General features: G+C 39.9%; 2 non-coding genes across 2 annotated transcripts; one reads left to right on the top strand and one right to left on the bottom strand.

The window, feature by feature from the left end:
- Nucleotides 1–2322: 2322 nt before the first annotated feature.
- Nucleotides 2323–2394, bottom strand: trnaa-ugc (transfer RNA alanine (anticodon UGC)). Its single transcript has one exon. It is a non-coding gene; the product is annotated as a tRNA-Ala (tRNA).
- A 1264-nt stretch (nt 2395–3658) lies between these two features.
- Nucleotides 3659–3771, top strand: trnal-caa (transfer RNA leucine (anticodon CAA)). Its single transcript has 2 exons — nt 3659–3696; nt 3733–3771. It is a non-coding gene; the product is annotated as a tRNA-Leu (tRNA).
- Nucleotides 3772–10284: the final 6513 nt, after the last annotated feature.

Below are 10284 nucleotides of genomic sequence, written 5' to 3'. Positions count from 1 at the left end.
GTCCCTCTCACTCCCTGCTGAATGAATTATTAAAAATGCATTTGCGTTTGTCTGGTATTTACTTTGGTCCCTTTTAACTGTTTTTCGATCTACTGTATTGCTTTGAGATGCCACTTTTAAAGGTGATATGTAAAATAAAGTTTTTTATTATTGTTATAGAGGAACATGATCAGATTTTCACTGGTTCAGAAAAAAAGATCTAAAGTGTTACACCTAACATTCTTAATTCGATGTATTTAAAGCAGTGAACTACTGTAGGTGTAACATAACATTCAGAAAATACAATCAAGAATAGTTTTGTGGTGTTTGTTTAGATGAAACGTTCCTAAAACGTATAACGTAACAAAATTAAAGACGATTAAAATATGTAATCTTTCCACTTGTACCGTATGTCATCGGAAAGTTTCTGCTTTGTGTAAGGATGATATAAAAAAAGTAATCTTAAGTGGTGAGAAAGCTGTGCTCAATGTATTTAAGGGACTTAAAAGTAAAAGGAGATGCTTCATATTGCTTGACAAATTTTAAAAACTAAGTTATAAATGCAGACGCTTCCTCGGTGCCACGCCGGGTGTAAATATCAAAATATACATTCATCCCGGGCACAGGCCGAAGAGCGCCCAGCTGGGGTGCGCGGGGAAGGGCAGGACACTAGTGAAAGGCGGGGTTTAGGAAGGCGTACAGTCTGGGCAGGTATAGATTACACTTTTCTAAAACGTATTACAATCTAATCCTTCCACGTTTGATCCCAAAATCCCAAGAAATATAAATCTAAACGGGTAGAAAGCTATGCTGAAAGTTTATTAAGATACCTAGAAGACAGAGATACTGTATCAATTTATGTTGCATTAGCCTGATTATGATTAAAAAAACCCATATAATTAAACACGCGTTTGCGATTTAAATCAAAACACGATTTTAATCAATATAAATGTTTATATTGTATCGCATACTGTCCAGCCTCCATTTCTCTATAAAAATTTACTCTATTACACACACACACAATAGAAGCAGGAAGCAGAAGCAGGGACCGTTGTCAGAAGGGAAGAAGGTGACTATTCATTGTTATCAAAAATGACTTAGAATCGATCATGTTGTGATATTTGGAAATATAAAAGTCAATTGATTGTCCATAATATCGCTATTCTATTTTTTCGAAGAAATGTTTGTTAAAAGAAAAGTCCAGCACCAGCTGGATTTGAACACACAATCTGCAAGTTGTTAGTCAGGCATATAGACCAGTAGGCTACAAGATATCTCACATGACCAGGGAGGCGAAACAGCCCTACACAGCCCTGTCGCAGTACACGAATATAATCATATCGTTATTAAATTCTTTAGATACGCGATTCCATATTATATTTGCAGAAAAGCTTAAAACGACCACTTTTTCACACGCTATTTCACATGCTAGTTAAATACTTCGATGCTTAAAATCGTTAGGGAGAAATGGAATACCGCTGTGTATTTTTCCTTTAAAGTACCGATTCCTGGAATCTGACTGGCTGACACCCTTCTGAAGTGGTAACATGAAATCTGGTATACGGAAAAGAAAGCATTGATAAAAAAGCCTGGATTCTCATCTATCTCATACAAGTATCTTTTAATACAGTCTTTGCTGTGCTCTTGAGGATCCTTGTGGTATTTTGAGCTCTAGTTGAATGATAAGTGTCGCATTTTAAATCATTTTCGTAGTTAGAAATTATGAAATACCCTGTTAAAAGCAAGGGAGTTTTTATGCCCGTTGAAGTAAAACAAAATGCCTGACAAAGTATGGCTTGGACAGATTCCAAGTGCTTATACAAATGTGCTAAAGAAATTATACTTTGAGTATACAGCTTGTCCAAAGTCATCCATTATTAATACTATTAGTAATATCTTCGGTAAAGGCTTTGATGCATAAATATTTCTGATAAAGGTAGGTTGTGTACTTTTGTCCAACTGAGCAATCTTGCTTTCATAAAATATACCAACACTTTAATGACTGATGATTAACATGCTGTAATACACAGTTCAAAATTAAAGGCTCAAATGCTGTACATGAGAGGTTAAGGTCCCCCTGGCGGTTTTACAAGGTGACGCTGGATAGTTTCCGGCAGAGCATCAAATGACGCGCGATTAACCACGTGACACTGCGTGACACCGCGACACGCCCACCAGGGTATGCCGAGAAATACCTCATCCATTTTGAATGGCTGCATCTGTACATTTAAAACTGCAGAGAGCACTGTAGTTTAATTGTGTAAACCTGGCTCTCTATGAACACAAGCGAAGAGTTCTCACTTGACAGAAGACTGCAATGTGAGCACAGTACCATAAAGCACTTGGAGATGCCAGGGATTGAACACAGGACCTCATACATGCAAAGCATGCACTCTACCACTGAGCTACATCCCCAACATAGAAAACTGTGGAAGTGACTTAGAGATGTGCAGGTGCTCACAGGACACAATCCATCTTTTGCATCTTTTAAGTGCTCTTAAACTATACATAGAAAAACAGCAGTACTGATGATTTTCATGGACTGATGCACACTTGTTCTGTACAACTCCAGTGATAAAACCTTGACTGTAAATATTGTAGAACGTAAAAGGGTGAAACAACGCTCCATCCACAGGAATGGTAACAGAAAGGATCATTTTCTTATTTAATACGTCCTTTTGAGATGCCTTGTCAACGCACACAGACGTTAGAGCTGAACTAATATTTTGTACACAAGACGGCAGTGCGATATTAGAATTCCTGTCTTCTTGATGGATTCAGACTCCTTCTCAGAGGTCCATGCTCGCCAAATAACGTTACAGCTGTAGCGGCAATGCTTATAAATAAGACAGAATTAAGCGTTGCTATGCTTTCCTAAATGAGGCCCCATCTCACTCTCCCTCTCTGTGGTGCAGCCACAGAGAAAGTATTCATGCAGGGTGATTTAAGATGTTTTCTATTGATAAGGGACAGCTCCCAAACGGAGATGCACTTAGCTAAGCCTGGCTATCATGATCAATGGTCATCCATTGGTGCCTATCTGTCTAGGGAGTGCCGAATGGACATCTGGACTGCATTCCTAAGTGTCAAGAGTAAGTGACTCATATCTCACCTTCATCAACCAATCAGGGATTGGCAGGGTGTGGTAACACCACGTGGGTCTCCAATGCCTCCAATGTATTTCTGATGGAGCGCTATGAGCAAAGATTTAATAAGCTACTCCTGCCAATGATTCAGCTTAAAGAAGTAAAAGCTTCACAAACAAAAGCAGCTCACTACCACAGCCAATATTAAATGTACTTGGTGGCACATTGCCATTTGCACTGGCTCAAAAGTGATCTTGGCAGACGTTGTTCCCTACGTAAAGCTGAAAGCGCCAAAGAGCATTTCCATTGAGAAAAAAAATCTGCCTTGATGTTAAACATAGAGAGCCTGCTTTTTAGAAGTTCTCCCTCTAAACACCTTGTGCAGCCTCCCGACAGACTAACAAAAAGCGCCTTTTCGCCAACTCAATTTATAATACGCCCCTCAAAACTCACAACCGAATAACAATCCATCCGTATATTTGATTTCCAAGATCCATTCAAGGCAACTTGGCTCTTCGCAAGCAAATAATTTCAGGGAAGAAACTCAGTTTAGTCAACTACTGGTGCATTCAGCACACCACTTGCTCTCACTTGTCAGGGTGGCCGAGTGGTCTAAGGTGCCAGACTCAAGGACATGTGTCTTTCCAGCTGGCTTGGGTATTCCAGTCTCCAAATGGAGGTGTGGGTTCAAATCCCACTCCTGACAGCTTCTGTTTTTACCTCTCTTGAATTGTTCCAGTGCTAGCTGACAGGGAATGACTGAAATATAAAAGCAGCAGAAGAAAGCAAGCAACTCAGTGCAATTTGTGAGTATTCTGCACTGTTAAAATGCACAGGTTTTCATACTTTTTGGAATTCGTAGCTCAAGAAGTGACTCCTGTTTCATTTTCTATTCACCAACTCAATTTGCATTCCGCCCCTCACACCTCACAACAGAATAACAAACGGCTTCATGTGCCACAGCATTCCCCTGTAGATTCGGTTTGCACTATGAATTAGGCGACCCCGAATGAAATATTTTAGTGTTGGCTCAAATGTGAGGAATTTCATGAACCCTCAAAAAGGAACGCTTGCAGAAAATGCCAGCAATTCAAAGCGTGTAGGCAGCATGAACAGACCAATTCTGCAATTTCTTTTATTGCGGGCGGTGCTTTCCGAGTCGATGGCTCTGCATTAGAAATGAGAAGTGCTGAACTCTAAACACGTTCTTGCCATTACTGCTACTCCTGCTGCTACTCCTTCGTCCTCGAAAAAAGAAAAAACAGGCATTTTTTGAGTCTCAAAATGATCTTCTGGATCCACAAGAAACATGTAAATTTGATTCATTCCGTAGTATTTTGGATGTACTGTACTTATAACTTCTATCGAAGAGAGATTTCATCAGTTGTATGAAATTGAAACTTTCGACTTTTTGTCTGGTATTGAAAACGTCAAAAAAAAACAAACAATTTTCTAACGAACAACTCATGAATTATTGCCAGGATCTATATTTAGCGTTCGGTAGTGATAGCACTGCTGATATTGATTGAGTAGAAATCTATGATGTATTGACAGCTTTATCTGAAGCGAGAAGTCCTAGAACGCCATCTATGAAGTTTTAGGATTCGTACCAAGAAATGCCTTTTGTTTCCCACCCCAACTGCTGCTTTTGCATTACACATTACGTGAACATTACCAGTTTTGGTAGCTTCTGGGCACGATTAAACTGAAACTGAAACTTACTACAAAATTCTTTAAGATGAACCATGTCCAAAAATTGTAAATCAGGACTAATTTTAATATCAAATGAAATTACTACAGAAGAAAAGGTTTAACTGAAATATGAATAAGACTATGCAAGCCTGAAAAATAGAACAATTCAATTTATACAGATGCAGCCATTCAAAGTGCGCGGTACAGACACGTACCGGAGGTAATTGGCTACGGCGTCGCGCATTTTGACGCAAGATGACGCGGGGTACCGCGGTACGTGATTGGTTGACCGACAGGGGGACTCGTGGTCCGTTGGTCTGTCGTAGAAAGATTTACTGTAAACGTCTTTACTGTGCCCGTTGTAGTATTGAATATTCATATGGAATTTTACCACTGAAGGGAAATCTTAGTAGCTGAGCATAAAAAGAATAGGAGCATACTGTAACGCGTGTGAAGGCCATAAACTATATTAATTTTGGAACATAAACATACAGTATATGGCTGGTCTCGGTACTATAAAGAAAACGTACACGAAACATGGTTTCATTATGACCAGAATTGGTCTTGAGATATTTTTAACTTGATTTACAGTATTTGAGAGGTATGTCTTGACACCGATACTACGCAAATACTGCTCACGTATATGTTTCTAGGTTTATATTATGCATTTCATACGGTCAAATTACTTTTGAGCAACTGATAAGAAGCGCGAAATGGTATGCCCAGGGCGTTTTAGTTTCGTTTTGTGCGGGGACTCTGCTTTAACTATCTCGCCGTGGATTGATTAGAGATATCAAGTACATACAAGTCATTTTTTAAATGTTGTAGTTCGTCTTGTAAAAATGTTACGAGTACATCATCTGTCAAAAATTACACAGGTTCTGTTTCCATATTGCGGATTTTGGTTACGTAATATTATTTTCTAATTTCACGTTGTGAATATATGATTTGGGCAAACAGAGCCGCAAAGAAGTACATTATGGGTTGTTGTTTTTTTTTTGCAGTTTTATCAAGAACAAGCGATGCTTAAACCTTTGTCTGATTCTTGTGAAACTATCCACACGACAGTTACCTAGGAGTTGACTTCAGTAATGTCACTGATGGGATGTTTCTAAAAATCCATCCACTGTAAAACGTCTTCTCCAGTTGTCCTGCATATGTATTCGCTAATGAAGCTGTGTGTTCTGAGCCTGGTTCTCTACATTTCTGTATGAACTAGTTTAGAAGGCTAAAGACAGCTTGTGTTTAAATTGAGTGTAAGGTAATTTATGCTTCTAAAGTCATGGTCAGCATATATTATTGTACTGTGCTGTAAACTTCTTCTGTGCCTAATTACATTATTTTATAGCTTTATCAAATCTGTGCATTGTCTTTCGATAATGTTTCTGTAGTGCTTTTTCAGCACTCAGCATGTGACTGTGCCGGTGGTGCTGTGGGTTAGGTTCCTGACTCCCATGGTCTGTAATTGAATCCCATGGAACTATGACTATTTTTTAACAAACATTTCTTTGAAAAAATGAAACGTTTCCCTTGGTCAGAGATTAAATAAAACCTCATTCGCACCAAACAAATTTATATTTCTAAATATCACAACATGATCGAATTTAAGTATTTTTAATAACAATGAATAGTCACCTATGCATTACAAAATAAACATATATATTGATTTGAATCACGTTTTGATTTAAATCGTAAACGCGTGTTTAAATATATGTGTTTAAAGGCGATATACTGTATAAAAGCGCTGATTCTTATGGAATGTGTTTCGCCGGGGATTCAAAAAATTTATTTTTTTTAATCGGGTATCTAAGGAAAATTGCAGTATAACTTTGTTCATGCACAAACAGTGGCATGTTATATTATTAATTTGGGTGTCTCCTCTTGCCAGAAAGCTCTAAATTGCATTTTGAGTGCGGTTTTTGACTTTTTCTAAATTGCAACCCATAAATAAACCGCGACACTTATCATTCAACCAGAGCTCGAAATATCACAAGGACCCTCAAGAGCACAGCAAAGACTGTATTAAAAGACTGTATCACACCTAAAGAAGACTATTTTAAATTTCTTGGCGCAGTTCATTGTGCAATTAACCCTTGTATGTGCTGTCCGTGCTCAAAATGCAATTTAAAAAAAGTCAAAAGCCACGCTCAAAATGTAATTTAGAGCTTTCTGGCAAGAGGAGACACCCAAATCAATAATGTAACATGCCACTGTTTGTGCATGAACAGGGTTATACTGCTATTCCCTTTGATACCCGATTAAAAAAAAATAAAAAATGTTTTGAATCCCCGGCGGAACCAGGCATCCATATGAATCAAGTAACAGGTTTATTCCATGCTGAGAAAAATAAGAAAGAAAACACATTCCATAAGAATTGACTGAGCTCCCCTCTGTACCACGCAATGATCCCCCCCAGAGTCTCTGTCCCGGGTTATTTGGGTTTTTAGACAGAGGGTAAAAAACTCTCTCTCTCGCTTGACCTCCCCCTCCCTGTGTATTGTCTGTTTTTTTGTTAACAAGGCTCACCAGCTAATGTGAATCGAAACATGTCTTTCTAGCTTTTAAAGTCGTGCGATGTTAAAGCCACAATTCAAATAGAGAAAAAAGAGCTGACTGACAAGATTTAAGATGTGGCTGTCAATGTTGGATTAAAAAAAACACATTGCCGACATTTGTTGCATTGCTTGAAAAATAACTTTATTTCAAGAGACTGGATAAGTAATTCAGGTGTTTTTTTTAACTTCCTGAAAAACAACTAATAATTTAACTATATGTGCAAACGTTTTATGATATGTCGCTGTTGTGAATGTCTGTGGACATGTGCTGGCTGGACAGGAGGCTCTACTGTACACAGAGAGGTGCGGGAGGAGGGGACAAGCCGATACATACTCTTAGAGTTTGATTAATAGGGAATATAATACAAAAATATAGTACTAAAAATAAGATACACTCTACAGGCATTCACAACGGCGACTGTCAGAAGATAGGACACAGCGGCTCAGGCACCCGCTGAATGGAAAAGGGGCACTTTAATGTTCTGTATGGCTAATACTAAAGCCGATACTTCAATACTTTAATATTCTTTTCTGTATGTTTAACAATAGTGGTTACTGGCCTAATTCGTCCCTGCTCCCGTTGTTAGGTGTTAATGTGTTGTTATGTGTGAATTTGTACCTGTTTCCCTGAGGTCTGGCTTTTTTTCTGGAAAACCATAACTCTGGTCTTGTCCAGATTGACTGTCGGCACCCAGGTCTGACAGTGCTGCTCCAGCAGTGCCAGGTTCTGGCGCAGCCTCTGTTCTGTGGGCGACAGCGGGACCAGGTCATCTGCACAGAGCAGAAACTCGATTTCCATAATTAATGCAGATCAGTAAATCAAGGGACAAAACAACTATTGTGCCCGGGTCGTCAATGGGCTTTGACGTGCTAATGCATTGGTTTAACAGTCCGGGTGTGGCAAGCCTCTAATGTCTCCCGACTTCGGCAAAAGGCACCCGCCTTTCATTGGAAGACAATGAACATTCTTGCCGTACATGTGAATATAGCATAAATACACCAAGGGATTGGGTGAGCTCCCATCACAAAAAAAAACTGCGAACCTGCACTACAGGGACCACAGTACAGTATGGAGACCAAGACCTTTTACGGGAAGAGACGGGGTGCTTCTGCTGCCCCAGCTTCCAAAGAGCGAAGGGTAAGCAAATACAGCAGACTTCATCTGAAATACACGATTACAGCGCATATTACAAGGTATTATTGCGTATTGAATTTTAAATTCAATTATAATTATTTCTTCGTAGCCTGTTCTTCAAGAAAACACCGCACGGGCGAAACGATCTTTGAAATCTACCACCAGGACAGTAAAAAAGAAAGCGGTAAGACGGAAAAAAAGAAAAGTTTATTTTGATGTCTGTTCCGCGACTGATGAATACTACTGTGTGACTTTATTTCTTACATGAATTATGTTATTTTGCCACAGGCCGTGGGTCTCTGCTCTCGGCCACTGGCCAGGGTGCCAACCTGTAGAAGCAGCACCTGTGTGGAGACTTTTCGGCAGCAGCGGGAGCAGTACGACGCATTACTGGGGAGGATTGGGAGGCTAGAGACACTCCTGAAAATGCATAGGAAGGAGACAGTATGTTCCAGCAGTCAAACAGTTGAGCAGCTGTCTCCCGAAAACTGCCTCTCCCCGCCACGCAGGTTGCAATGCCTGGCGGAAGCTCTGCTCCCCGCAGAGCACACACCGCCTCAGGACACTCCATCCCGGCCTCTCCGCTCACCACCGCGCAGGAATTTGTTGATGCTGTCCCCGCCATCTCTCTCCCCCCAGGAAGCACCGTTTACAGAGCGGAATTCACAGACGCCAGTGGGATGAATAATTCTCCCAGATATTCAACTGTTACCCATCACTCAGGAGATGGAGGGGGGGTTGTACTTGAAGTGCATCGGCATAGACGGGAAAGCAAGAGCCGACTGCTACGCCGCCCTCGTGTTTCGAAATCTTGTGACTTTTGAAATTTACTGGGGGTGGACCACGTCTGTAAATTTCGATGGGTCCAGAGGCAAAAGTGCCTTGCCTTTCTCCGGGAAACCATTAGTAGCATGGTGAATCAGAGATTCTCAACCCTTACTTCGTGCGACTGGAAAAGAATTTGTGATCGGATCAACGAAATGCTTCGCAGAAGGAGGCGCTCTTTTCCTCTAGTCTAACAGTCTGTCCACAAACAAAACATTCCTGTTAGACAAGAGGAATTGAAAAAAAACAATTACTTTTGTTAATGGAAACCGGTGTGTGTGTCTCTCTCTGCTGGATGTCCCTCTCACTCTCTGCTGAATGAATAAAAGCATTTTATTAAAAACGCGTTTGCATTTGTCTGGTATTTACTTTGGTCCCTTTTAACTGTTTTTCGATCTACCTTATTGCTTTGAGATGCCACTTTTAAAGATGATATGTAAAATAAAGTTTTTTATTATTGTTATAGAGAAACATGATCAGATTTTCCCTGGTTCAGAAAAAAAGAGCTAAAGTGCTACACCTAACTGTCTTAATTCGATGTATTTAAAGCAATGAACTACTGTAGGTGTAACATAACATTCAGAAATACAATCATTTCTGAATATTCAGAGAATAGCTTTGTGGTGTTTGTTTAGATGAAACGTTCCTAAAACGTATAACATAACAAAATTAAAGACTTAAAGAGTTAAATTAAAGATCTTTCCACTTGTACTGTATGTCATCGGAAAGTTTCTGCTTTGTGTAAGGATGGTATCAAAAAGTAATCTTAAGTGGTGAGAAAGCTGTGCTCAATGTATTTAAGGGACTTAAAAGTAAAAGGAGATGCTTCATATTGCTTGACTAATTTTAAAAACTAAGTTATAAATGCAGACGCTTCCTCGGTGCCGCGCCCGGTGTAAATATCAAAATATACATTCGTCCTGGGCAGAGGCCGAAGAGCGCCCGGCTGGGGTGCGCAGGGAAGAGCAGGACAGGAGTGAAAGTGGTCAGGGCGGGGTTTAGGAAGGCGTAC

This window comes from Atractosteus spatula, chromosome 10 (genome assembly GCF_055471065.1).
Source record: "Atractosteus spatula isolate fAtrSpa1 chromosome 10, fAtrSpa1.hap1, whole genome shotgun sequence".
NCBI classification, from domain to species: domain Eukaryota; kingdom Metazoa; phylum Chordata; class Actinopteri; order Semionotiformes; family Lepisosteidae; genus Atractosteus; species Atractosteus spatula.
This window is presented reverse-complemented; position numbering and strand designations above follow the sequence as displayed.